The 24,716-nt window shown below is 43.8% G+C and overlaps 1 pseudogene; it reads left to right on the plus strand.

Annotated features, from left to right (window-relative positions):
• The first annotated feature begins 863 nt into the window (after window positions 1-863).
• Window positions 864-981, plus strand: LOC124596824 (annotated as a pseudogene).
• The last annotated feature ends 23,735 nt before the right edge of the window (window positions 982-24,716 follow it).

Raw genomic sequence — 24,716 nt, forward strand, 5'->3', positions numbered from 1 at the left:
ATGCTAAACGGCGGCGCATGCCTCTCGCAGAGCGGATCCCGGTTACCTCGAGGCCTGGGGTGCCGAGACAGGGATCAAGAGCTCGCCGGGGCACGCGCCGAGTTCTTTCATGCCTGCGTGGATGTTTAAATCGTCTATCATACGTAAGCTAAGTGTACAGTCTCTGCTTACTAGGATGGCACCACTAATCGTGAATCTTACCGAATGTGAAAATTGACGATTGAGCTCAAACGTACCTATTTTCCACAAAAACACAAGCCACAAAACATAACTTACAGAAAACTGGAACAAAGAAAGCACTGTGTGCTATGATCATCTGGCCTTGCTTGTCGAGCAACTTCGGAGAAAGCGTGTAAAACAGAAACACGAAGCGAGGCACTGTAACATAACGTTCTCGACAGTAACTCTTTTCCAAGAAGTTATACATTATTTTTCTTGGTGTCTAATTTATGGTGACAATGGTGTAATTTTAGTGAAAAGTAATAGCATTTGTCATAGACATGCAACTAAGTTCTCACTCTTTATTGAGAATGTATGTTGAACTAACTGTATGCAACTATATGCAACGTACTGCGACTCCGATTCGGGTTTATATGCACCATCAGGTAGGCAAGGGATTAGTGTGGCATTTGTGTGTTTGCGACTTGCGGGTGGTTAATGTGGGAATGTAAACTACGGCGACCTTATTATCAACGTGCTGATATTCTTTTCTTGCCTGTCGAAGTACAAACGCCGCCAGACATCTATCGGAGAATGAGAAATATGTATGGAGCAACATCTCTGTTGAGAACCACCATTGTGAAGTTGTGCACGACAAGGAGTGCTCCTGCTTCATGATAACGCACGTCCCTATACTGCAAACGGGCAACGGTCTTGCCGCAGTGGATACACCGGTTCCCGTCAGATCACCGAAGTTAAGCGCTGTCGGGCGTGGCCGGCGTTTGGATGGGTGACCATCCGGGCCGCCATGCGCTGTTGCCATTTTTCGGGGTGCACCCAGCCTCGTGATGCCAACTGAGGGGCTACTCGACCGAACAGTAGCGGCTCCGGTCAAAGAAAAACATCATAACGACCGGGAGAGCGGTGTGCTGACCACATGCCCCTCCTATCTGCATCCTCAGCTGAGGATGATACGGCGGTCCGATGGGCCTGAAGACGGAGTGCTATATTGCAAATATCGTAACGAAGAAGCTACGTCAACTCAAGTGAGAGGCACTCGATCACCCACCCCATAACCCTGTTCTCTGCCCAAGCGTATATCACGCCTTCATTCCCTTAGAAACAGCCTTGAATGGTCGACAATGCCTGTGGGACGAAGATGTGCAGCAGGTAGATACGAACTACTTTATGCAGCAGGACATGATGTTTTACCAAAGTGGTATTTTCAACCTTGTGCGTCGAATCGATGATCATCTCATTGTTCACGATGATTTTATGTGACTGGCATACCGATTCTGGTTTGTACAACCTTCGAATGGAAAATTTTAGATCGCCTCTTATACAACGTGTCCCAGAAATATTGTGACAAAGATTCAGGCGTTGTAGAGAGTCTGTTGACGAACAAATTGAGGACAGGAACTCATATACGGAATCGTCATCCAACGATGCTACTGAGCGTAGAGGTTGTAGACGCTGGCGTCTGCCGCTAGACCATTCCTTCGGCAGCAAACATGACTTTGTACGTCGAGAGCCCGTAGACGGAACATCTTGAAGTGTTATTTGTTGCTGAGTGATCGCGACTGATAGCCACGATTGCCAGTGGAAAATGTGAACGAGCTGTTGCGTAGCAAGGCACTATTTGCTACGAATGCAATGATCGCCTCGGTGGATAACAGTTTTGGACGTAAGTTTCCAATATTTTCAGGTATACAGGATAAAAGTAAACTGCACATCCGTGTCCGAAACAGTCACCCCCCAAGGCAACAGAGCATTCATAGGAGACGATGCCTATGTGCACAGCAGTTGCACCCATCTTCTCTACTGCTGATCGTGGCAATCAGTCGCGATCACTGAAGAACAAACAACGTCGAGAGACGTTCCACATGTGGTCCTTCAGACACAAAGTCACGTTTGCTGCCAAAGGGATGGCCTAGTGGCAGGTACCGCCGTCTATAACTTCGACGCTGTGAAACGTCGTTGGACAATGATACTGGATACAGTATCCTGACTTTGTTCTTCAAGACACCCTCTAGAGCCCCTCGATGACCGTCGCAACATTTCTGGGATACCATGTAAAAACAGGTTAAGATGAGAAAAAATAGTATATATACCACTGGCCATTAGAATTGCTACACCACGAAGATGACGTGCTACAGACACGAAATTTAACCGATAGGAAGAAGATGCTGTGATATGCAAATGATTAACTTTCCAGAGCATTCACACAAGGTTGGCGCCGGTGGTGACACCTACAACGTGCTGACATGAGGAAAGTTTCCAACCGATTTCTCATACACAAACTGCAGTTGACCGGCGTTGCCTGGTGAAACGTTGTTGTGATGCCTCGTGTAAGGAGCAGAAATGCGTACCATCACGTTTCCGACTTCGCTAAATGTCGGATTGTAGCCTATCGCAATTGCGGTTTATCGTATCGCGACACTGCTGCTCGCGTTGGTCGAGATCCAATGACTGTTAGCAGAATGTGGAATCGGTGGTTTCAGGAGAGTAATACGGAACGCCGTGCTTTATCCCAACGGCCTCTTATCACTAGAAGTCGAGATGACAGGCATCTTATCCGCATGGCTGTAACGGATCGTGCAGCCACGTCTCAATCCCTGAGTCAACAGATGGGGACGTTTGCAAGACAACAACCATCTGCACGAATAGTTCAACGACGTTTGCAGCAGCATGGACTATCAGCTCGGAGCAGTGGCTGCTGTTACCCTTGACGCTGCATCACAGACAGGAGCGCCTGCGATGTTGTACTCAACGACGAACCTGCCTGCACGAATGGCAAAACGTCATTTTTTTTTCGGATGAATCCAGGTTCTGTTAACAGCATCATGACGGACACACCCGTGTTTGGCGACATCACGGTGAACGCACATTGGAAGCGTGTATTCGTCATCGACATACAGACGTATCACCCGGCATGATGGTATGGGGTGCCATTGGTTACACGTCTCGGTCACCTCTTGTTCGCAGTGACGGCACTTTCAACAGTGGACGTTACATTTCATATGTGTTACGACCCGTGGCTCTACCCTTCATTCGATCCCTGCGTAACCCTACATTTCAGCAGGATAATGCACGACCGCATGTTGCAGGTCCTGTACGGCCCTTTCCGGATACAGAAAATGTTCGACTGCTGCCTGGACAGCACATTCTCCAGATCTCTCACCAACTGAAAACGTCTGGTCAGTCGTGGGCAAGCAACTGGCTCGTCACAATACGCCAGTCATTACTCTTGATGAACTGTGGTATCGTGTTGAAGCTGCATGGGCAGCTGTACCTGTACACGCCATCCAAGCTCTGTTTGACTCAATGCCCAGGCGTATCAAGGCCGTTATTACGGCCAGAGGTGGTTGTTCTGGGTACTGATTTGTCAGGATCTATGCACCCAAAACGCGTGAAAATGTAATCACATGTCAGTTCTAATATAATATATTTGTCCAATGAATACCTGTTTATCGTCTGCATTTCTTCTTGGTGTAGCAATTTTAATGGCTAGTAGTATATATATATATATATATATATATATATATATATATATATATATATATATATATATATATAAGTCTTTCCGGCCATTTGACCATCTTTTTCTGTGCAGTGCAGTGCGAGAACTCTTATGGGAACCGGCAAAACGTCGCGAGTAATGAGTATAATGGGCAGGGACGCTATGAATATAGTGCGGGACAATAAGTTGGGAATGTGGGTCTCACGGGAGGCGTGCCAGAGATAAATCCCTGCAGTCGCACTATCCTCTGTGTCTCCTCTGTCGCTCAGGTGGATAGAGCGTCTGCCATGTGAGCAGGAGATCCCAGATTCGGGTCCCTGTTGGGGCACATTTTTCAACTGTCCCCGTTGACTTATATCAACGCCTGTATGCAGCTAGGGGTACTCATTTCATTGTAAAAAAATAGTATGCCAGAGACTTCAATTTAGTGCAATATTCCTTAACAGAAAAAAGAAAAAATGAAATAGATCGTAAAGATTCACACAAATGTGATTCCATGTGTAGGTACCTAATGTTGTGTTACTAGAAAAGTTTTCTCCAATAAACAGACAAACAAGTAAATAGTCATAGATCATGTCATGTATAGCCGAAAAAAGTAGTCGTTTTAACATTTGAGTCTCCTGCTAGATTTGTCTTACAAAGATAAACCCTACAATTAATACAATTTCCTCGAAATTCCGAGTAATAATTCTATAGTTATAGTTTGGAACATTGTGTGGGTTAAAAGCCTAATAAACATAATTTGAAATACGATATTTGCACTGCAACATCCTAGCAGATTAAAACTGTATGCCGAACTGGGACATGGAACCTTTTCATTTTGTGGGCAGGTGCTGTACAGAACGAGCAACCCAAGCACGAATGACGACCCACCGTCACAGCCTCACACTTCTCTCCAACGTTCCCATCTTCACAAAAGTTCTCCTGCGTACTTTGCGGAACTAGCACTCCTGAAAGAAAATGTATAACGGAGAAATAGGTTAGGCACATAAATTCTGCTGGTCTGGTGAAAGTGAAGCACAGTGAAATTAGAATTATTTTTTAATACCTTCAGCTGCTGACGGGCGTTGATATATATCAACGGGGACAGGCGAAAATGCGTGCCCTTGCCGGGACTCGAACGCAGGATCTCCTGCTTACATGGCAGATGCTCTATCCATCCGAGCCACCGAATGCACAGAGAACAGTGCGACCGCAGGGACTATCTCGTCCACGCCTCCCGCGAGCCCCCATTCTCACCTTGTATGTCCACACACTACATTCGTAGTGTCCCACCCCAAGACACTCATTACTCGTGGAAGACATTCTCAACAAGTCCCGTAAGAGTTCGGGGGATATGTGTGCATCCGCATGGAAGAAGAAGTCATGGCCGGTGTTGCCAGAACTATTTACTTATATGGACATGGTGTCTGTTCTTTCGGACATGTCCGAAAGAGCAGACACCATATCCTTATAAGTTAAGCAGAGTGCCGTGTCTGGGTAGCACATTCGGCAGAGCAGCTGTGCTCGAAAGGAAAAGATGCCGGGTTCTGATCCTGCTCCAGTACACAGTTTTCATCTGCCAAGAAGCTACGAAGCAACACATACTGCGCCATAGAGTGAAAACTCATTCTAGAAACTTTCCTTACTCTGTGGTTTTTCTTACAATTGTACATAGTGAACACGGGGTAGTGATGGGAAACTGACAGCAGTAATTGCCTATGAGCCTGCACTCTTTCTCAATATTACAGACATTGCACATGCAGTACCAAGACTTTCCCTAATAGCTGGCATAAGCTCAGGAAACAAGTTCTCAATTCAGGGCGTGTGATTTATCACCCGAAGAAATGAATACTCACGCAAAGAAAGATATATCGGTATTAGAGTGAAGTTTTTGCATTTATTTATACAAAATTTTCAGATTCGAGCAGGAAAAGGTTGTAGCCCAGCTAGATGCTCAATGATATCTCCTTCACACTACGTGGCCCTTTTCATGCTCCAGTTATACAGGTTGTGCCTCGTTTACGAATAAAAGTGAAATGCTGTCATTACAGTAAATGTGAAAAATAAATATAGTAACGCAGATTCACTTGCAAGTGTTCTGTGCTCTGCGCTCTACGCGATTCCCTACCGTCCAGCTGTTACACGACAAAACAAAGCCCGCCTCTCGTGGTCGTGCGGTAGCGTTCTCGCTTCCCACGCTCGGGTTCCTGGGTTCGATTCCCGGCGGGGTCAGGGATTTTCTCTACCTCGTGATGGCTGGGTGTTGTGTGATGTCCTTAGGTTAGTTAGGTTTAAGTAGTTCTAAGTTCTAGGGGACTGATGACCATAGCTGTTTAGTCCCATAGTGCTCAGAGCCATTTGAACCATTTGAACAAAACAAGTCGCGGAAGTGTCTCCAGCTACCAGCCGGGAAGCGTAAACATTTCAACAGCGTTACTGCGTGACGACGCCGTGCAGGTCCTCGGTCTGTATCCTGACGAACTAGTAGGGCTTTCCAGCGCGGCAGAAGGCCGTTCCTAGCCAACTCTTAGCGAACCACGACTTAAGACGCGGCTGTTTTGGTATCCAGGCGCTGCCGCAGACGCCCTGCACAAGATTACTGTTCTTCCCTCAAAATAGATAGTGCAGTCAAGCAACCAAATCTATATTTACCACGTAGTTAAGCGACGAGGAAATCACTCAAACACCTGTACACACATACTGCAAAGAGTTAATGAAAGAAGCGGAAATCGAAAAGGTTCCTTTTCTCTTCTTAAAATGGCTATCCGCTTCAAAGACTACGAAACGCACGCATTCAACATTTAAAGTGTCACCAGTGTTAGCATTTTTGTGGTGAGCAGTGTGTAGTTGACTGTTGCGGTATAAAATGCAGTACTACGTTTGGTTTGAGTTGGGTGCTTACCAACAGTCTACGAATTCAGACTTTCATGATTGTTACGACTGATACTAAATTTCTTTGATCCGCTACAAAACACGAACTGTATGTTATCTTTTCATTTTCGGCATTCTTTTCTTTCTCCACAGTTTGGTTTACATTTGATTATAAATAAACGGTAGTTCCGTACTTGGAAGTCACAGTTACCTGCATATTCAAATTATCTCCGTTCTACATCATTTACTGCGTTGAATAATCTCCTAGTAATAACTTTATGCAGTTTTCCAGAGGTCAGTGTGGGACATATTGCAGAAGTCTGTGTTCCACCGCATGCAAAATGAAAGATCTTCTCGCTATGAGACGACGGATTTTCAAAGTTCTGGGCTAAGAAAATTAATTTAAAGCGGAATCAATATCATTTTTGTTGATAGATTATTGTAAATGCATTACTATGCGCCTTAATTTGTTACTGGATCAATAAATAAAAGCAGGTAGTGGAGTTCTAAAGTATGTAGAACTAACAGCACGCTTTATACGTGACAAATAGTGGCTTCGCATGTGAACGCTTAATGAATAACCCATCAGAGTAGGCACTCTGCTGCAGTGTCATGGCTGCTGATCAAAGAAATTTGTATCAGTCAAGTTTTGAATTTATAGGTTGTATGCACCCAGTAACGCCGTCTCATCACAGTACAGCAACATCATAAGCTATAACTTTCAGTACAAAAAGTAAGGGGACAGATATTAGAATGAATTCTCTCAAGTAACTGTACCTGAGATGAATAGTACCAAACGTGAAGTGGGTTATTTATGAGCTAAACGAAATTGAAGGCCTGTAAATTCTGAAAGAGACCTTCAACAGAGATGGAAAGTTATCTGGCAATGCCATCGTGAAGAGAATGTCAAGAACCTCCAGGAGTTACACGTTGATAAAACTTTGTGAAAATTGTTCTTCTGTTAATTACATTGAACCTATAGCGAACTGTTTTACTTATATTTTATGTTGTATTTGAGGGATCCTTATGGTTTTATACTTATATTGTTAGTTTTGAACTGATGCAGTGTACCTCGTTTTCAGAAATGTTTATTTTGTTCAGCGATTATATAAATTCTAAACAACGTAATTCACGAGACCTCTCTACAAGTGATAGCTTTCATCAACAAAAAAGTTTGACGAGTATTTTAAACCATCCATAAACTTTAACAACAGCTTTTCGAACTATGTAAGGTTACTAACGAATTTTCCAACATAATTACAAGTTTTTTTTTCTCTCGACTCACGTTTAAAAGGCTACGTGCGTTGTCTAGCTGCTTGTCCATCAGTAAAACTTTATCCTATGCAAGCAATCGATCCCCAACACCTCCGCTGTATTACTTTAGTTGCTGGCCTAAAGCAGGATCTGAGGTTATGGAATGTGTGCGAGAACGCATTCCTTGGAGCATTCCTTGCCAGAAGCCCAGTGGAATGTGAAGTTATCAATGTTAGCTACAGGGTAACAGTTTAATACCACCTCAGCTCGGCCGAGTGGTTCCAGCAGCCCCGGTGAATATTAAATTCCACTGCCGTTTCACACTCCACCTCGCGGCTGTTCGCTCCATTACACGGAAGAATTCGAATATCTCTGCCCCATGAGAGATGTAGGAATGGCGAAATCGTTTGGCACGAGGAAATACAAGATCGAATATTATAGCTTGAGCGGAAGGAAACATATCAACATGAACTCTCCACTCTCACAGGTATGTCGCTAAGATAATTGCTTTTTACAGACGATCGGGATGGGAGAGGTGTGTTATTTAAACATGAAAATTTCTTTTCGTTAATTGCAAAAATCCTTAGCTAAGTTTGCTTTCAGTCACTGATAAAGCAATACCGAGTATCGGACAGTTATTACCAGTTGATTCGTAAGAATCATAAATGAGTTATTGTCTAGTGAAAAGCTAAATATTTATTTGATTCAATATAATCGTATGTTAATCTCTACATCGAAGCGGAAATGTGAAGTTTCAAACAGCAGAATGGAACTGCTTGCGGAAAAGGTGTTGATATGAGATCACCGTGACTTTAGATATTGGATTAGTGCAGTTTTGTTACTTGTGCCTGCCGTTGTATTCCTCTGTGTTTTAATTATTTTATTAAAATACCACATTGGATGTATGATGACGAATAAGGGAAGAAGGTACTACAATACCACAAATTCTCTTTTGGGAAGTATTATTCTGGGAGTACTGCATGTGTCAAAATGTATTGCTTCAATCATTTGTTTATTTTTTTGTCAAACAATACCTCACTTATGATATTTGTAAATCCGTTGGTCATAATTGTCTGTTACAGTGTATTGTTTCTCCAGTGACTTCTGCTTTTGCAGATTTTAGATGTTTTATCCTTCACAGTCTGTATACTAATGCGAAATTTTGTAGATAAATGGTCTTGATCAGTGGTACAAGAGACACATATCAATATCTCAAATAAATTTTTTGTGGTTAGAGCTGGGGTACTTAACTTGCTAGCAGCATATCCCAGTTATCTTCATATGACGCTGCGATGTTATTCAACTGAATGTGGAACTCTTTCTCTGTGGGTTGAAATGTAAAGGCATTTCACACTTTGTGTTTAGCTGGATACTGATCTTTCCAAAGAATTTGTTGTGTGAGATATGAAGGGCTTACTTCAATAGTGGTACAAGTCCATTTTTGTTCATTCTGAGATACAGAGTCCTAAAGTTAATCGAGGGCTGAAAAATCTGCATTTGAGAACCACAATTATTCAAATACATATGTTTACATGCTTGCATTCGACATTCTGGCTATTAAATCGGTTATAATGTACAGCATATCACGTTTGCAGTGGTTTTTCTCGCGCTTACGTTAACCACTAAACTTCTAACGTTATCACTGAAATAAGTCACCTGAACGAACGTGTTCCCGAAATTACTTGATTCCAATTACTTTTTTGGTGCTAGGATTTTTTCTGTCAGTTTAAGTGAAGCAGTTATAGCAACAACAATAATAATAACAGTAATAATAAAAGAATAATAACTTAATTGAAGGTAAAATAAGTACTAACTTTTTCTTATTGTCACAAAATGAGATAGTTCATGAGCTGGAGAAGGCATTCCACTTTGATGGAAATTAATTGGACTTGATAAAATGTCAGGCGATAATGACAGTGATGAGACATTTGCCACACCTACTGACATAGGGTCCATAGTTTGGTCGTCTGAGGACGATTCGAACGTGACGGATCCAGAATTACGTCTGTACTCCTTGTCACCATGCATTTGTGTTTGAGTCCTTTCTATCTGTTCCAGGGTTTGAAGAAGTAGCCGGCCGCTGGTGGCCGAGCGGTTCTGGGCGCTTCAGTCTGGAACCGCGCGACCGCTACGGTCGCAGCTTCGAATCCTGCCTCGGGCGTGGATGTGTGTGATGTCCTTAGGTTAGTTAGTTTTAAGTGGATGTAAGTTCTAGGAGACTGATGACCTGAGATGTTAAGTCTCATAGTGCTCAGAGACATTTGAACAATTTTTTTTTTTTTTTTTTTTTTTTTTGAAGAAGTTGTTCGGGAAGGAAAAGTTGATCAGCCACACCTGTACCACAAAAAAATACATCGTAGTAGGGATTCTTGAACTGATCTCCACATGTGTCATCCATAAGTACTGGAAAGTCACTAAAGAAAGTAGCAGAGAAGCAATAAAGGTATTTTTTGGAATATTTACTATAATGTCATATCTTGGTATGAAAGTATAACTATTTTTCCATGTACCGTAATGTAATTAAATGATTTTTATCTGCTGGTTTTCTTTTCATTACAAGTTTACAAAATATAAACTAATTTTATTACCCAATTCCAATTTTATAATTTGCTCGCCTTGAATGCCAAAGTGTCGTATACGACACGCCGTATTTTGGAATATCTAGTCAATAATTTCTTAAAAATTTTCTTTGGCCACATGATTAAATATAATAGAAATAGTAAATGGATAACCGAATTAGTCTGTTCGTTGATCTGAAGAGGTTAAGACGGGTGATTACGCTGTACTGTCTACAAGGGCGACATTACGTAATCTTCAAGAGGACAACGCAAGGCTTCGTGTTGCCCATGCACTACTGATTTACCTCGAACAAATAGGTCAACTGGTGGCCTAGCCAACACGTCCTCCAGATCTGTCACCCAGTGGAAGCATCTGCTCACAGGTTCCCAACAGACTGGCATGCCACCATTCGTGAGTAAATACAGTCGATGAACTCTGGCATAAACATGAAGCAACGCAGAATATAGTTCTTTTATCCGTCAGCAAAGCTCATCTCGACCCAACGGCCAGACCAATAAGAGAACTATCACTGTTATAGGCAGCAGCTCCGTGTTCTGCAAGGGCGTGCTGAAAAGCAACGCTTCTGAATTTTTTATTCTGTTCCCAATATCAGTACAGGTTTCAGATCTCAGTCACATTATTCGATCAACGTTCCCGCTTCGCTGACGCAAGTTGCAACCAAATGGCTCAAATGGCTCTAATCACTATGGGACTTAACATCTGAGGTCATCATTCCCCTAGACTTAGAACTACTTAAATCTAACTAACCTAAGGACATCACACACACCCATGCCCGAGGCAGGATTCGAACCTGCGACCGTAGCAGCAGCGCGGTTCCGGACTGAAGCGCCTAGAACCGCTCGGCCACAGGGACCGGCGTAAGTTGCAACCCTCTGCCTCTAGAGTGCTCCGAATTGTAACTTGGCAATGTGTAACATAGTTATGTGAGTGTGTGGGGAAAAGCCTGCTGTAATAGATTTTCTAAACGCAGAAAACCTAATCCACAGATGGAGCACCATGTCGTTCAGTACAACAACGCCAGACTACGCACAATCACTGCGACCTGTGCAGTAATCCGACACCTTGAGTTCAATGTTGCCAATCATCCTCCACCAAGTCCCGACTTGGCCCCATCCGATTTTCATCTCTTTCCAAAATTTAAAGCAAACCTTCGAGGACTTCATTTTGATGCTGATGAAGTGATGCTAGCAGAGATGAGTCTCTCGTTCGGAGAAATATGTTCCTCGCCAGGATGAGTATGGAGGGAATCAAATATTTAGAAATGGAGAATGAAGATATAGAATCTTAATAAAGTTTGTTTTATTTAAAAATTCGAAATCGTTATTGTTCAGCACATCCCCGTAAATTTCTCTACATGCATGCTACCGTAGTATAAGGGCAGCGTTTTTGACTACTAATCAAAAGGGTTCCGGTTACGATTGAAGCCTCTGCCTAAATTTTCATTAAAACCATCTCCAAGAGCGGCCGTAGACTTCAGATATTAGTTTTCCCCTCGCAGACAGAGTTTTGCAGCACATTTTTTCTCTTGGCATTCAAAACAGCTCCTAAAAATGAAAGAACAGGCACTGTTCTACAGCATAAGAATGCAGAAGGCAATGGAAACCACCGAATTAGAGACACGTAAAGTATATCCACAATACGTGTGGTCTCTAACTGAAAAGTGTCATGACGAGTCTCTGTTGGCCAAAATTTCTGGAATGGTCCTCCATTCGGATCTCTGGATGGGGGCTGCGAAGGGAGAGGTGACCACGAGAGAAAGACCGAATAACCAATGAAAGAATAGTGTTGTACGAGTCGGGGCACGGAATGTCAAAAGTCTGAATGTGGTATGTGAATTATAAAAGGGAATGGGAACGCAAAGGTTCATTCTGGATATAATGGGGTTTGCTGAAGAGAAATCGGTATATAATAATGATTTGTGGTCGGATGTAATTACAATAATATTGACGCCAGCGGAAAATGGTGTAAGTGGGTTACGATTCGTCGTAAATAGGCGAGTAGATTAGAGAGTCACCTACTGCAAACAGTTTGGTGATATAACTGTTCTCATCAGAATCGACAATAAACTAACAACAACAAAAATAAATCAGGTATATATGCCTACGTCACAGTCAGTAGGTGAAAAGATGGAGGAGATTGAACGGCTAATTCAGAACGTAAAGAGAGGTGACAACCTGACAGTAAAAGGGAACTGCAACGCTTTAGCACAGGAAAGAATGCATGATAGAGTTACGGGAGAAAATGGGCTCGACAGTAGGAACCAGAGAGGAGGAGAACTAATTGAGTTTTGCAGTAAATATCACCTGTGTTGAAACATCAGGAGGGGGTAGTATTGCAAAGGACCTGAAGTTAGCGAAATAAGTATCAGGGTTACAGATAATCCGAAATCAGATACTCAACTGTAAGCATAGCACTGAGTAGATACAGACTCATATCAAAATTAGTAATGATCAAGAGTACAGTTTAACAAAAAACACGGAAAAATCAGTACGCAAAGTAATGGGATACTGATATACTGAGAAATGAAGAGATGTATTTCTAATTCCCTAAGACTAGATACTACGATAGTGAATACCCAGTCGAGAGTTCAGTTGAAGAGAAGGGCAATTCTGAGTAAGATAATCACAGATGTTGGAGACACAGTTATGCACGAATATAGATCAAGAGACATAATTGTGAAGACACCTTGGGTAACAGTAGAAATACTTCAGTCGATCTGCTAAAGAGTGGAAGACAAATATTTTCAAGAAAATGCAGGAATACAGCAATATGGTATAAGCCACCTACGAATGAAAGATATAGGAAGGACAAGGAAGCCAAGCGAAATGGCTGCAGGAAATATGTGAGCATATCGAGAAAGAAATGACTGTCTGAAGGACTAATTCAGCGTACAGAAAAACCAAAAGAATCTCCTGTGAAATTAAAAGCAAAGGTGTCAACAGTCAGAGTGCAAGAGGAATTTAGCAGTTGAACGCAGAGAAGAGACTGCATTGAAGAATTATATGAGAGGGACGAACTATCTGATGATGTGAGGAGAGCTATGCGAGAGGCGTTCAACGAATTCGAAAGTAAAGTTCTATCTACTGACTTGGCAGAAAATCCTAAGAAATTTTGGTCTTATCTCAAAGCGGTAGCTGGATCAAAACAAAATGTCTAGACTGTCCGTGACCAAAATGCTACTTAAACAGAAGATGACAGACTAAAGGCCGAAATACTAAATGTCTTTTTCCAAAGCTGTTTTACAGAAGAAGACTGCACTGTAGTTCCTTCTCTAGATTGTCTCACAGATGACAAAATGGTAGATCTCGAAATAGATGACAGAGGGATAGAAAAACGATTAAAATCGCTCAAAGAGGAAAGGCCGCTGGACCTGATGGGATACCAGTTTGAATTTACACAGAGTACGCGAAGGAACTTGCCCCCCTTCTTGCAGCGGTGTACCGTAGGTCTCTAGGACAGCGTAGCGTTCCAAAAGATATGAAAAGAGCACAGGTCATCCCCGTTTTCAAGAAGGCACGTCGAACAGATGTGCAGAACTATAGACCTATATCTCTAACGTCGATCAGTAGTAGAATTTTGGAACACGTATTATGTTCGAGTATAATGACTTTTCTGGAGACTAGAAATCTATTCTGTAGGAATCAGCATGGGTTTCGAACAAGACGATCGTGTGAAACCCAGCTCGCGCTATTCGCTCACGAGACTCAGAGGGCCAGAGACATGGGTTCTCAGGTAGATGCTGTGTTTCTTGTCTTCCGCAAGGCGTTTGATACAGTTCCCCACAGTCGTTTAATGAACAAAGTAAGAGCATATGGACTATCAGACGAATTGTGTGATTGGATTGAAGAAATCCTAGATAATAGAACCCAGCATGTCATTCTCAATGGGGAGAAGTCTTCCGAAGTAAGGGTGATTTCAGGTGTGGCGCACCGAGCGAGGTGGCGCAGTGGTTAAACACTGGACTCGCATTCGGGAGGACGACGGTTCAATCCCGCGTCCGGCCATCCTGATTTAGGTTTTCCGTGATTTCCCTAAATCGCTCCAGGCAAATGCCGGGATGGTTCCTTTCAAAGGGCACGGCCGACTTCCTTCCCCGTCCTTCCCTAATTGGATGATACCGATGACCTCGCTGTCTGGTCTCCTTCCCCAAAAACAATCCAATCCAGGTGTGGCGCAGGGGAGTGTCGTAGGACCGTTGCTATTCACAATATACACCACTGGCCATTAAAATTGCTACACCACGAAGATGACGTCCTACAGAAGCGAAATTTAACTGACACGAAGAAGATGCTGTGATACGCAAATGATTAGCTGTTCACAGCATTCACACAAGGTTGTCGCCGGTGGCGACACCTACAACGTGCTGACATGAGGAAAGTTTCCAACCGATTTCTCATACACAAACAGCAGTTGACCGGCGTTGCCTGGTTAAACGAGGCATCGTGTAAGGAGGAAAAATGCGTACCATCACGTTTCCGACTTTGATAAAGGTCGGATTGTAGCCTATCGCGATTGCGGTTTATCGTATCGCGACGTTGTTGCTCGCGTTGGTCAGGATCCATGACTGTTAGCAGAATATGGAATCGGTGGATTCAGGAGGGTAATACGAAACGATGTACTGGATCAGAACAGCCTCGTATCACTAGCAGTCGAGCTGACGGGCATCTTGTCCGCATGGCTGTAACGGATCGTGCAGCCACGTCTCAATCCCTGAGGCAACAGATGGGGACGTTTGCAAGGCAACAACCATCTGCACGAACAGTTCAAAGACGTTTGCAGTAGCATGGACTATCAGCTCGGAGAATATCGCTGTGGTTACACTTGACGCTGCATCACAGACAGGAGCGCCTGCGATGGTGTACTCAACGACGAACCTGGGTGCACGAATGGCAAAACGTCATTTTTTCGGATGAATCCAGGTTCTGTTTACAGCATCATAGTGGTCGCATCAGTGTTTGGCGACATCGCGATGAACGCACATTGGAAGCTTGTATTCGTCATAGCCATACTGGCGCATCACCGGGCGTGATGGTATGGGGTGCCATTGGTTACACGTCTCGGTCACCTCTTGTTCGCATTGACGGCACTTTGAACAGTGGACGTTACATTTCAGATGTGTTACGACCCATGGGTCTATCCTTCATTCGATCCCTACGAAACCCTACATTTCAGCAGGATAATGCACGACCGCATGCTGCAGGTTCTGTACGGATCTTTCTGGATACAGAAAATGTTCGACTGCTGCCCTGGCCAGCACGTTCTCCAGATCTCTCACCAATTGAAAACGTCTGATCAATGGTGGCCGAGCAACTGGTTCGGTTCGTCACAATATGCCAGTGAACTGTGGTATCGTGTTGAAGCTGCATGGGCAGCTTTACCTGCACACGCCATCCAAGCTCTGCTTGACTCAATGCCCAGTCGTATCAAGGCCGTTATTACGGCCAGAGGTGGTTGTTCTGGGTACTGATTTGTCAGGATCTATGCACCCAAATTGCGTGAAAATGTAGTCACATGTCAGTTCTAGTATAATATATTTGTGCAATGAATACCCGTTTATCATCCGCTTTTCTTCTTGGTGTAGCAATTTTAATGGCCAGTAGTGTACATAAATGACCTTGTGGATAACATCGGAAGTTCATTGAGGCTATTTTCGTATGATTCTGTAGTATATCGAGAGGTTGTAACATTGGAAAATTGTACTGAAATGCAAGAGGATCTGCAACAAATTGACGCATGATGCGGGGAATGGCAATTGAATCTCAATGTAGACAAGTGTAATGTGCTGCGAATACATAGAAAAAAAGATCCTTTATCATTTAGCTACAATATAGCAGGTTAGCAACTGGAAGCAGTTAATTCCATAAATTATCTGGGAGTAGGCATTAGGAGTGATTTAAAATGGAATGATCATATAAAATTAATCGTCGGTAAAGCAGATGCCAGACTGAGATTCATTGGAAGAATCCTAAGGAAATAAAGTCCGAAAACAAAGGAAGTATGTTACAGTACACTTGTTAGCCCATTGTTTGAATACTGCTGACCGGTGTGGGATCCGTACCAGATAGGGTTGATAGAAGAGATAGAGAAGATCCAACGGAGAGCAGCGCGCTTCGTTACAGGATCATGTAATAATCGCGAAAGCGTTACGGAGATGATAGATAAACTCCAGTGGAAGACTGTGATAGAGAGACGCTCAGTAGGTCGGTACGGGCTTTTGTTGAAGTTTCGAGAACATACCTTCACCGAGGAGTCAAGCAGTATATTGCTCCCTCCTACGTATATCTCGCGAAGAGACCATGAGGATAAAATCAGAGAGATTAGAGCCCACACAGAGGCATACCGACAATCTTTCTTTCCACGAACAGTACGAGACTGGAACAAAAGGGAGAACCGATAGCGGTACTCAAGGTACCCCGCCACACTCCGTCAGGTGGCTTGCGGAGTATGGATGTAGATGTAGATGTGATAAAAAAGGAAATGGGAAACGGTTTCGAAGGCGTGGTCGATTCAGTATTAGGCTCACAGATTAACAGAGCTGTGTAAGACCTGTGATCAAATAAGACGCAAGTCATACATAACATTTGTTCGGAATAATTAAAACCACTGGGAGAAGTGGCAATCAAATGTCAAATCTAGTTGGTTTCTAGGACCTATTAGTCTGGGGCCATACCAATAGACTATCGCAAAAATATCATCTACACAATCCAGAAAATAGTAAAGCCAGCTAAGTGTGGGATTACCGATCCATCACTTTACTACGTCATGCATCCAAATTGCTGGCAAGAATAATATTCTGAAGAATGGAGAAGAAAACTGAGGATCTCTTAGGTGAAGAGTAGTTTGGGTTTAGGAAAGGTAAAGTTACTCGAGAGGCAGTTCCGACGTTGCGTTTCATAATGGAAGCAAGACTGAAGCAAACTGAAGGCACGTTCAAAAGTTTTATCGACCAAGGAAAGATGTGTGACGATGGGAAATGCATAAGGTGTGGCGAACTCTCAGGAAAATAGTTGTAAGCTACAGAGAAGTATGAGTAATAATAAGAATGGAGGACGAAGAACAAAATGCTTATATTAAAACCGGTAACACCGAAGAAAAATGGCGGAAATTAAAGTAAGATTAAAAAATTGTATTAAAAAACTGGCCAGATGCGAGTAGGACTCGCGGATTGCAGGTTCCGTACATACTTAATGATGGATGTAGACAGTTTATCCATTTCGGGAATTCAGGAATTCGACGACTTTTGCCTGTTGTCGACATTGATACTGGAAACGCGTCGGTCACAGGGATTCCAAGACTTCTATCGTCATCATCACTAAGTTGCCTGCCTTGCGGCAGGTTTTGACTGCATAGCCCTCCATGCTTCTCTGTATTCTGCGTTCCTCTTCATTCATGGTACCCTCCTTGTGGCGTGCTGACATCATCCAGCACCTGGAACCTTCTCCTGCCCTCCCCTCTCTTTCCCAGAACGGAACCTTCCATTGCCTCTACTAGAAGGCGTATCCAGTTTAGTTTCCTGTTCTTCACTGTCAGCAGTATCCTCCGTTCTTCTCCAACTCTCCTGAGTAATTCTTCATTCCTGAGTGTACCAGTCCAGCTGATATTCTCCATCCTATGCCATATCCACATTTCACGACCATCAATTCTCTTCTCATCCTGCTTTCTCAAAGTCCACTTTCTGCTCCATACAAGGCCACACTCCATATCAGGTACTTAACCAGTCGCTACCTTAATTCTGTTTAAACAACTAGTTAGGAGTCTTCTCTACTTTTGAAATACCTCTTTCGCCAGAACCACTCTCACTTTAATACACTCCTGGAAATTGAAATAAGAACACCGTGAATTCATTGTCCCAGGAAGGGGAAACTTTATTGACACATTCCTGGGGTCAGATACATCACATGATCACACTGACAGAACCACAGGCACATAGACACAGGCAACAGAGCATGCACAATGTCGGCACTAGTACAGTGTTTATCCACCTTTCGCAGCAATGCAGGCTGCTATTCTCCCATGACGACGATCTTAGAGATGCTGGATGTAGTCCTGTGGAACGGCTTGCCATGCCATTTCCACCTGGCGCCTCAGTTGGACCAGCGTTCGTGCTGGACGTGCAGACCGCGTGAGACGACGCTTCATCCAGTCCCAAACATGCTCAATGGGGGACAGATCCGGAGATCTTGCTGGCCAGGGTAGTTGACTTACACCTTCTAGAGCACATTGGGTGGCACGGGATACATACGGACGTGCATTGTCCTGTTGGAACAGCAAGTTCCCTTGCCGGTCTAGGAATGGTAGAACGATGGGTTCGATGACGGTTTGGATGTACCGTGCACTATTCAGTGTCCCCTCGACGATCACCAGTGGTGTACGGCCAGTGTAGGAGATCGCTCCCCACACCATGATGCCGGGTGTTGGCCCTGTGTGCCTCGGTCGTATGCAGTCCTGATTGTGGCGCTCACCTGCACGGCGCCAAACACGCATACGACCATCATTGGCACCAAGGCAGAAGCGACTCTCATCGCTGAAGACGACACGTCTCCATTCGTCCCTCCATTCACGCCTGTCGCGACACCACTGGAGGCGGGCTGCACGATGTTGGGGCGTGAGCGGAAGACGGCCTAACGGTGTGCGGGATCGTAGCCCAGCTTCATGGAGACGGTTGCGAATGGTCCTCGACGATACCCCAGGAGCAACAGTGTCCCTAATTTGCTGGGAAGTGGCGGTGCGGTCCCCTACGGCACTGCGTAGGGTCCTACGGTCTTGGCGTGCATCCGTGCGTCGCAGCGGTCCGGTCCCAGGTCGACGGGCACGTGCTTCTTCCGCCGACCACTGGCGACAACATCGATGTACTGTGGAGACCTCACGCCCCACGTGTTAAGCAATTCGGCGGTACGTCCACCCGGCCTCCCGCATGCCCACTATACGCCCTCGCTCAAAGTCCGTCAACTGCACATACGGTTCACGTCCACGCTGTCGCGGCATGCTACCAGTGTTAAAGACTGCGATGGAGCTCCGTATGCCACGGCAAACTGGCTGACACTGACGGCGGCGGTGCACAAATGCTGCGCAGCTAGCGCCATTCGACGGCCAACACCGCGGTTCCTGGTGAGTCCGCTGTGCCGTGCGTGTGATCATTGCTTGTACAGCCCTCTCGCAGTGTCCGGAGCAAGTATGGTGGGTCTGACACACCGGTGTCAATGTGTTCTTTTTTCCATTTCCAGGAGTGTATCTTGTTGGCAATTCATGTCCGCTTTAATCTAACTTCCCAAATACTTGAATGCTTTTACCTGTTCTATGATTTCTGCTCCCAAATTAATTTTCACTTTTCTTTTCTTTAGGCCTATGACAACGCTTTTAGTTTTCTTTTTATTAATTTTCATATCATATGCTGCACAGGCTTCATTCTGGTCATTTAGCTTTTGAGTCAGCGTCTCTTGATTTGCTGCGAGGATCGCCATGTCATCTGAAAATATTATACATTCAATTTTCTGCCCACCTATCCTAACTCCTCTTGTCCCATCCAAACAGCTTTCCAGTACTTCCTCCAGATAGATGTTAAATAGGATCGGCGAGAGACAATAGCCCTGCCTAAACCTCTACCAAACTTGCTGTCTTCAGAGATCCCATTACCTATTCGTACCCGAGCTTTCTGATTCAGGTACAGATTTGCGATCAATCTTCTCTCCTTCCACTTCACTCCCTTCTTGTTCAAGATATCTCACCTTATCCCACTGCGCTCTATCAAAAGCCTTTTCGAGGTCTATGAAGGTAGCACACATTTCTTTGCCCATTTCTATGTTTCTTTCGCCGATGGTTCTTAGAAGTCCAATGGCATCTCGTGTTCCCTTTCCTCTTATGAAACCATATTGTTCTTCCAGAGTTCCATACAGCCTCCTGTTCAGAATTCGGAAAACTACTTTTGCTGCCTGCGACTTCGGAGAATGTTTTGATTTCGAGTTAGAAGCTGGATAACAAATGGCAAGAGAAAAAAATTTTCGTATGATATAATTAGAAATCAACAATGTATTTGGACCGTGAAACATTTATTCTTGCCATGTTTCAAGGGTCTACGTCAAGGGAAAGGTTTTAATGACTGAGTTTGCGAGTAACAAACTGTGTGAAATAAATGGCCTTATCTTTTTATTGCACTTACTTAGAGGCTTCACTTTTTTGCATGTGACACTAATTTAAATTTGATACGTCTAGCCGTTCTTGACAAAAAGGGTTTTTAACAGTCGGACAGACAGACAGACAAATAGACAACAAAGTGTCCCTATAAGGGTTCCGTTTTTACCGACTGAGGAACAAAAAAATGGTTCAAATGGCTCTGAGCACTATGGGACTTAACATCTATGGTCATCAATCCCCTAGAACTTAGAACTACTTAAACCTAACTAACCTAAGGACAGCACACAACACCCAGTCATCACGAGGCAGAGAAAATCCCTGGCCCCGCCGGGAATCGAACCCGGGAACCCGGGCGCGAGAAGCGAGAACGCTACCGCACGACCACGAGCTGCGGACGACTGAGTAACAGGACACTAAAAAGGTTATAAGAGTATCAATGATGAGATACGCTGAGAAAGAGGTGTAGTTGCAGGACTTGTGGAATGTGTTGAACAGTTTAATGAGCGCACACTATGGATCTAGAATAAACCGAAAAAAGACAAGAGTAATGAGGAGTAGCAGAAATTAGATCAGTGATAAGATTAACTTCGAAACTGAGGACCATGAAGTAGATTATGCGAAAGAATTCTGCTATCTTCCAAGCAAACTAATTCATGACGGATGAAGCAAGGACGACATAAAAAGCACACTAGCACAGTTAAGGAGGTCATTCCTGGCCAAAAGAAGTCTAGTAACATAAACCATCTGCCGTGATTCCAAGAGGAAATTACTGAGAATATACGTTTTGAGCAGCGATGTATGCATGGAAGTGAGTCACGGAGTGCCGGAAAAGTGGAAAATAAGGGAAACGAAGCTTTTTAGATGTGGCGCTATAGAAAGATAATGAAAAGTGGAGTAATAAATAAAAAATAAGGAGGTTCTCTACAGAGTCGGCGAGCAGAGGAAAATATAGAGGACACTGACAGGAAGAAGGGACTGGATGATACGACACGTGAACATCAAAGGAATGCTGCTTCAGAGAGTTGCAGTACCTAAGAGCTGTGTGGGAAGACAGAGATTGGAGTATATCCAACCAAGGGCGCCCATAGCCGAGGGAACGGGATCCGCATCACCCCATTCTCTCAGGTAAAGGAAAAAATATAGTGTAGTCAGGTGTTTTTCTTTCTAGAAAAGATTTAAAAATCGATATTACGCAGGTTTTTAATAGGGTTTGAATTAGAACATTTTTATATCTGCTTACAAGTCATCATTTATTTTCCAAGTCATCATTTATCTTCCAAACTAATATAAATGCTCCTTACACTCAGGTCTTGCCGCCTCCTCCCTACAAATTATCGTATGTGCGCTCTTGTATCTAACAAACAATTAAGGACAGTGGCTGCAAAGGCTACCCTGACCTGAAGAGGTTGGCATAAGAGCGCGGACCGCATGAAGCCAGTCAGAAGACTGATGATAAAAAAATACCCCCAGTCTCACCCCAATCACCTACAAATGTACTCAAATTCCCTTCGGGCTACACCGTGTACGCTCAATACGTAAAATTTCTTTAATTGTTATCCTTCCAATTTTAATAGCTCGCGATGTAAATCATACAGTCCTCCCAGTTCTTCACTTATGAACAATTTAAAAAATAGCAGTACACAATATATGTACTTGCGGCGGCGAATAGGTAGTGCTGTCTGTCTTCACTATACCCACAAAATTTGTGCTAATGCGCTGCACCCAAGGGTTGGAGGACGAGTTTCCGATTCTTCCAGTAATTTTAAATATTCCAAAGAAATATTATCTATGACTTCAGCATTAATTGATAGCAGATCTCACAAAGCTCTGTCAATCTGTGGCCCTAACAGTGAGACCAGCATGCCTTCCATTACGATTCCCATTTCTTCTTCTAGCGCATCAACAGACAGTTTCTCCCTCTCATAGAAGTCTTCAATGTAGTCTCTCCTCTGTGTTCAACAGTCGGTTTTCTTTTGCACTCTGAATGTTGACGTCCTTGCTTTTAATTTCACCGAAGATTGTTTTGATTTTTCTAAATACTGAGATAGTTCTAGGGACGACCACTTCTTTCTCGATTACTTCACCTATTTCCTGCATCCATTTCATCTGACTTCCTTGCTCTTTCTTTTTCTTTCATTGTTAAGTGGCGTGTACCGTATTGCTGTATTCCTATGTTTTCTTCAACATTTTTGTATTTCATCCTCTCGTCTATCGATTGAAGTCTTTCTGCTGTTACCCAAGGTGTCGTCGCTATTATCCTTCTTGCCCTAAGTTTGCCTGTATTTGTATCTCCAACTTCTGTGATTTTCCTTTTTATAATTGCCTTCCTCTTCAACTTAACTTTCAATTGGAGTATTCACTACCGCAGTATCTACTGCCTTCGAGAATTGCAAACGCATCTCAAAAATGGTTCAAATGGCTCTGAGCACTATGGGACTGAGATCATCAGTCCCCTAGAACTTAGAACTACTTAAATCTAACTAACCTAAGGACATCACACACATCCATGCCCGAGGCAGGATTCAAACCTGCGACCGTATCGGTCGCTCGGCTCCAGACTGTAGCTCCTAGAACCGCTCGTCCACCCCGGCGGCACAAACGCATCTCTTCACTCTGCATCTTTCTCAGATATATATGTCTTACCTACACGCCATGGACTCCACACACATTCAGCGGAAGCGCTTACAACAACGCTGCAATAATTGTCGTTGTAGAGGGAAGACTTCGAAAGAAACGGAAAATAGCTGTGACACTTTATTTCTTTGCACAACTCCCGCCGGTAATAGGCATTTAAATGAACAGTACTGATACGTTTTTTTTTTTTAATTTTCAGTTCGGTACATCGCAACAACGACTAAAAATGGCGGTTAACACGAATCTTACGGGCAATCATAGATACTGTGCACATGTTGTGAACAGATTGTCAGGGAATATAGACAGTATGAAACTTAACACTTGTGAGCCAAAAACAGGCCTAAATAGACCCGTGACGTGCAACAACACAGTGACGGGTAACCGAAGACACATTAGTTGAATTGCGTTTTCCTTCCAGGATCAAAGACGCACTCACAAGGGAACCTCCCCATCGCACGCCCCTCAGATTTAGTTATAAGTTGGCATAGTGGATAGGCCTTGAAAAACTGAACACAGATCAATCGAGAAAACAGGAAGAAGTTGTGTGAAACTATGAAAAAAATAAGCAAAATATACAAATTGAGTAGTCCATGTGCAAGATAGGCCATCAAGGACGGAATGAGCTAAGGAGCGCCGTGGTCCCGTGGTTAGCGTGAGCGGCTGCGAGACGAGAGGTCCTTGGTTCAAGTCCTCCCTCGAGTGAAAATTTTACTTTTTTTATCTTCGCAAAGTTATGATCTGTCTGTTCGTTCATTGACGTCTCTATTCACTGTAATAAGTTTAGTGTCTGTGCTTTGCGACCGCACCGCAAAACCGTGCGATTAGTAGACGAAAGGAAGTGCCTCTCCAATGGGAATTGAAAACATTTGATCGCAAGGTCATAGGTCAACATATTCCTCCACAGGAAAACACGTCTGATATATTCTATACGACACTGGTGACGGCATGTACGTCACATGACAGGAATATGTTGTTGACCCACCTAACTTGCACACTTGGCGAATGGGTAAAAAGATTCTTCTACCTTGCCCGATTTAGGTTTTCTTGTCGATGTGATAATCACTCCCAAAAAAGTGATGAAAACTTAACGGACGGACGGATAATAATTGTCTGAAAATAAAAAATTAAAGTTTTCACTCGAGAGAAGACTTGAACCAAGGACCTCTCGCTACGCACCCACTCACGCTTACCACGAGACCACGGCGCTCCTCACCTGTCAGTGTCCTTGATGTTGGCTATCTTGTGCATGGACTACTCAGTTTGTATATTTTGCTTTTTTTTCATAGTTCCACACAACTTCTTCCTGTTTTCTCGATTGATCTGTGTTCCGTTTTTCAAGGCCTATCCACTGTGCCAACTTATAACTAAATCTGAGGGGGGTGCGGTGGGGAGGTTCCCTTGGCAGTAACAGCGTATTTGCCCTGACTGGCAAGTGAATAATATCAGTCTACAACTGAAAGCGCTGCAGTCTGGAACCGCGAGACCGCTACGGTCGCAGGTTCGAATCCTGCCTCGGGCATGGATGTGTGTGATGTCCTTAGGTTAGTTAGGTTTAACTAGTTCTAAGTTCTAGGGGACTAATGAC

The sequence above is a fragment of the Schistocerca americana genome, chromosome 2 (genome assembly GCF_021461395.2).
Source record: "Schistocerca americana isolate TAMUIC-IGC-003095 chromosome 2, iqSchAmer2.1, whole genome shotgun sequence".
In the NCBI taxonomy this organism is placed as follows: Eukaryota; Metazoa; Arthropoda; class Insecta; order Orthoptera; family Acrididae; genus Schistocerca; species Schistocerca americana.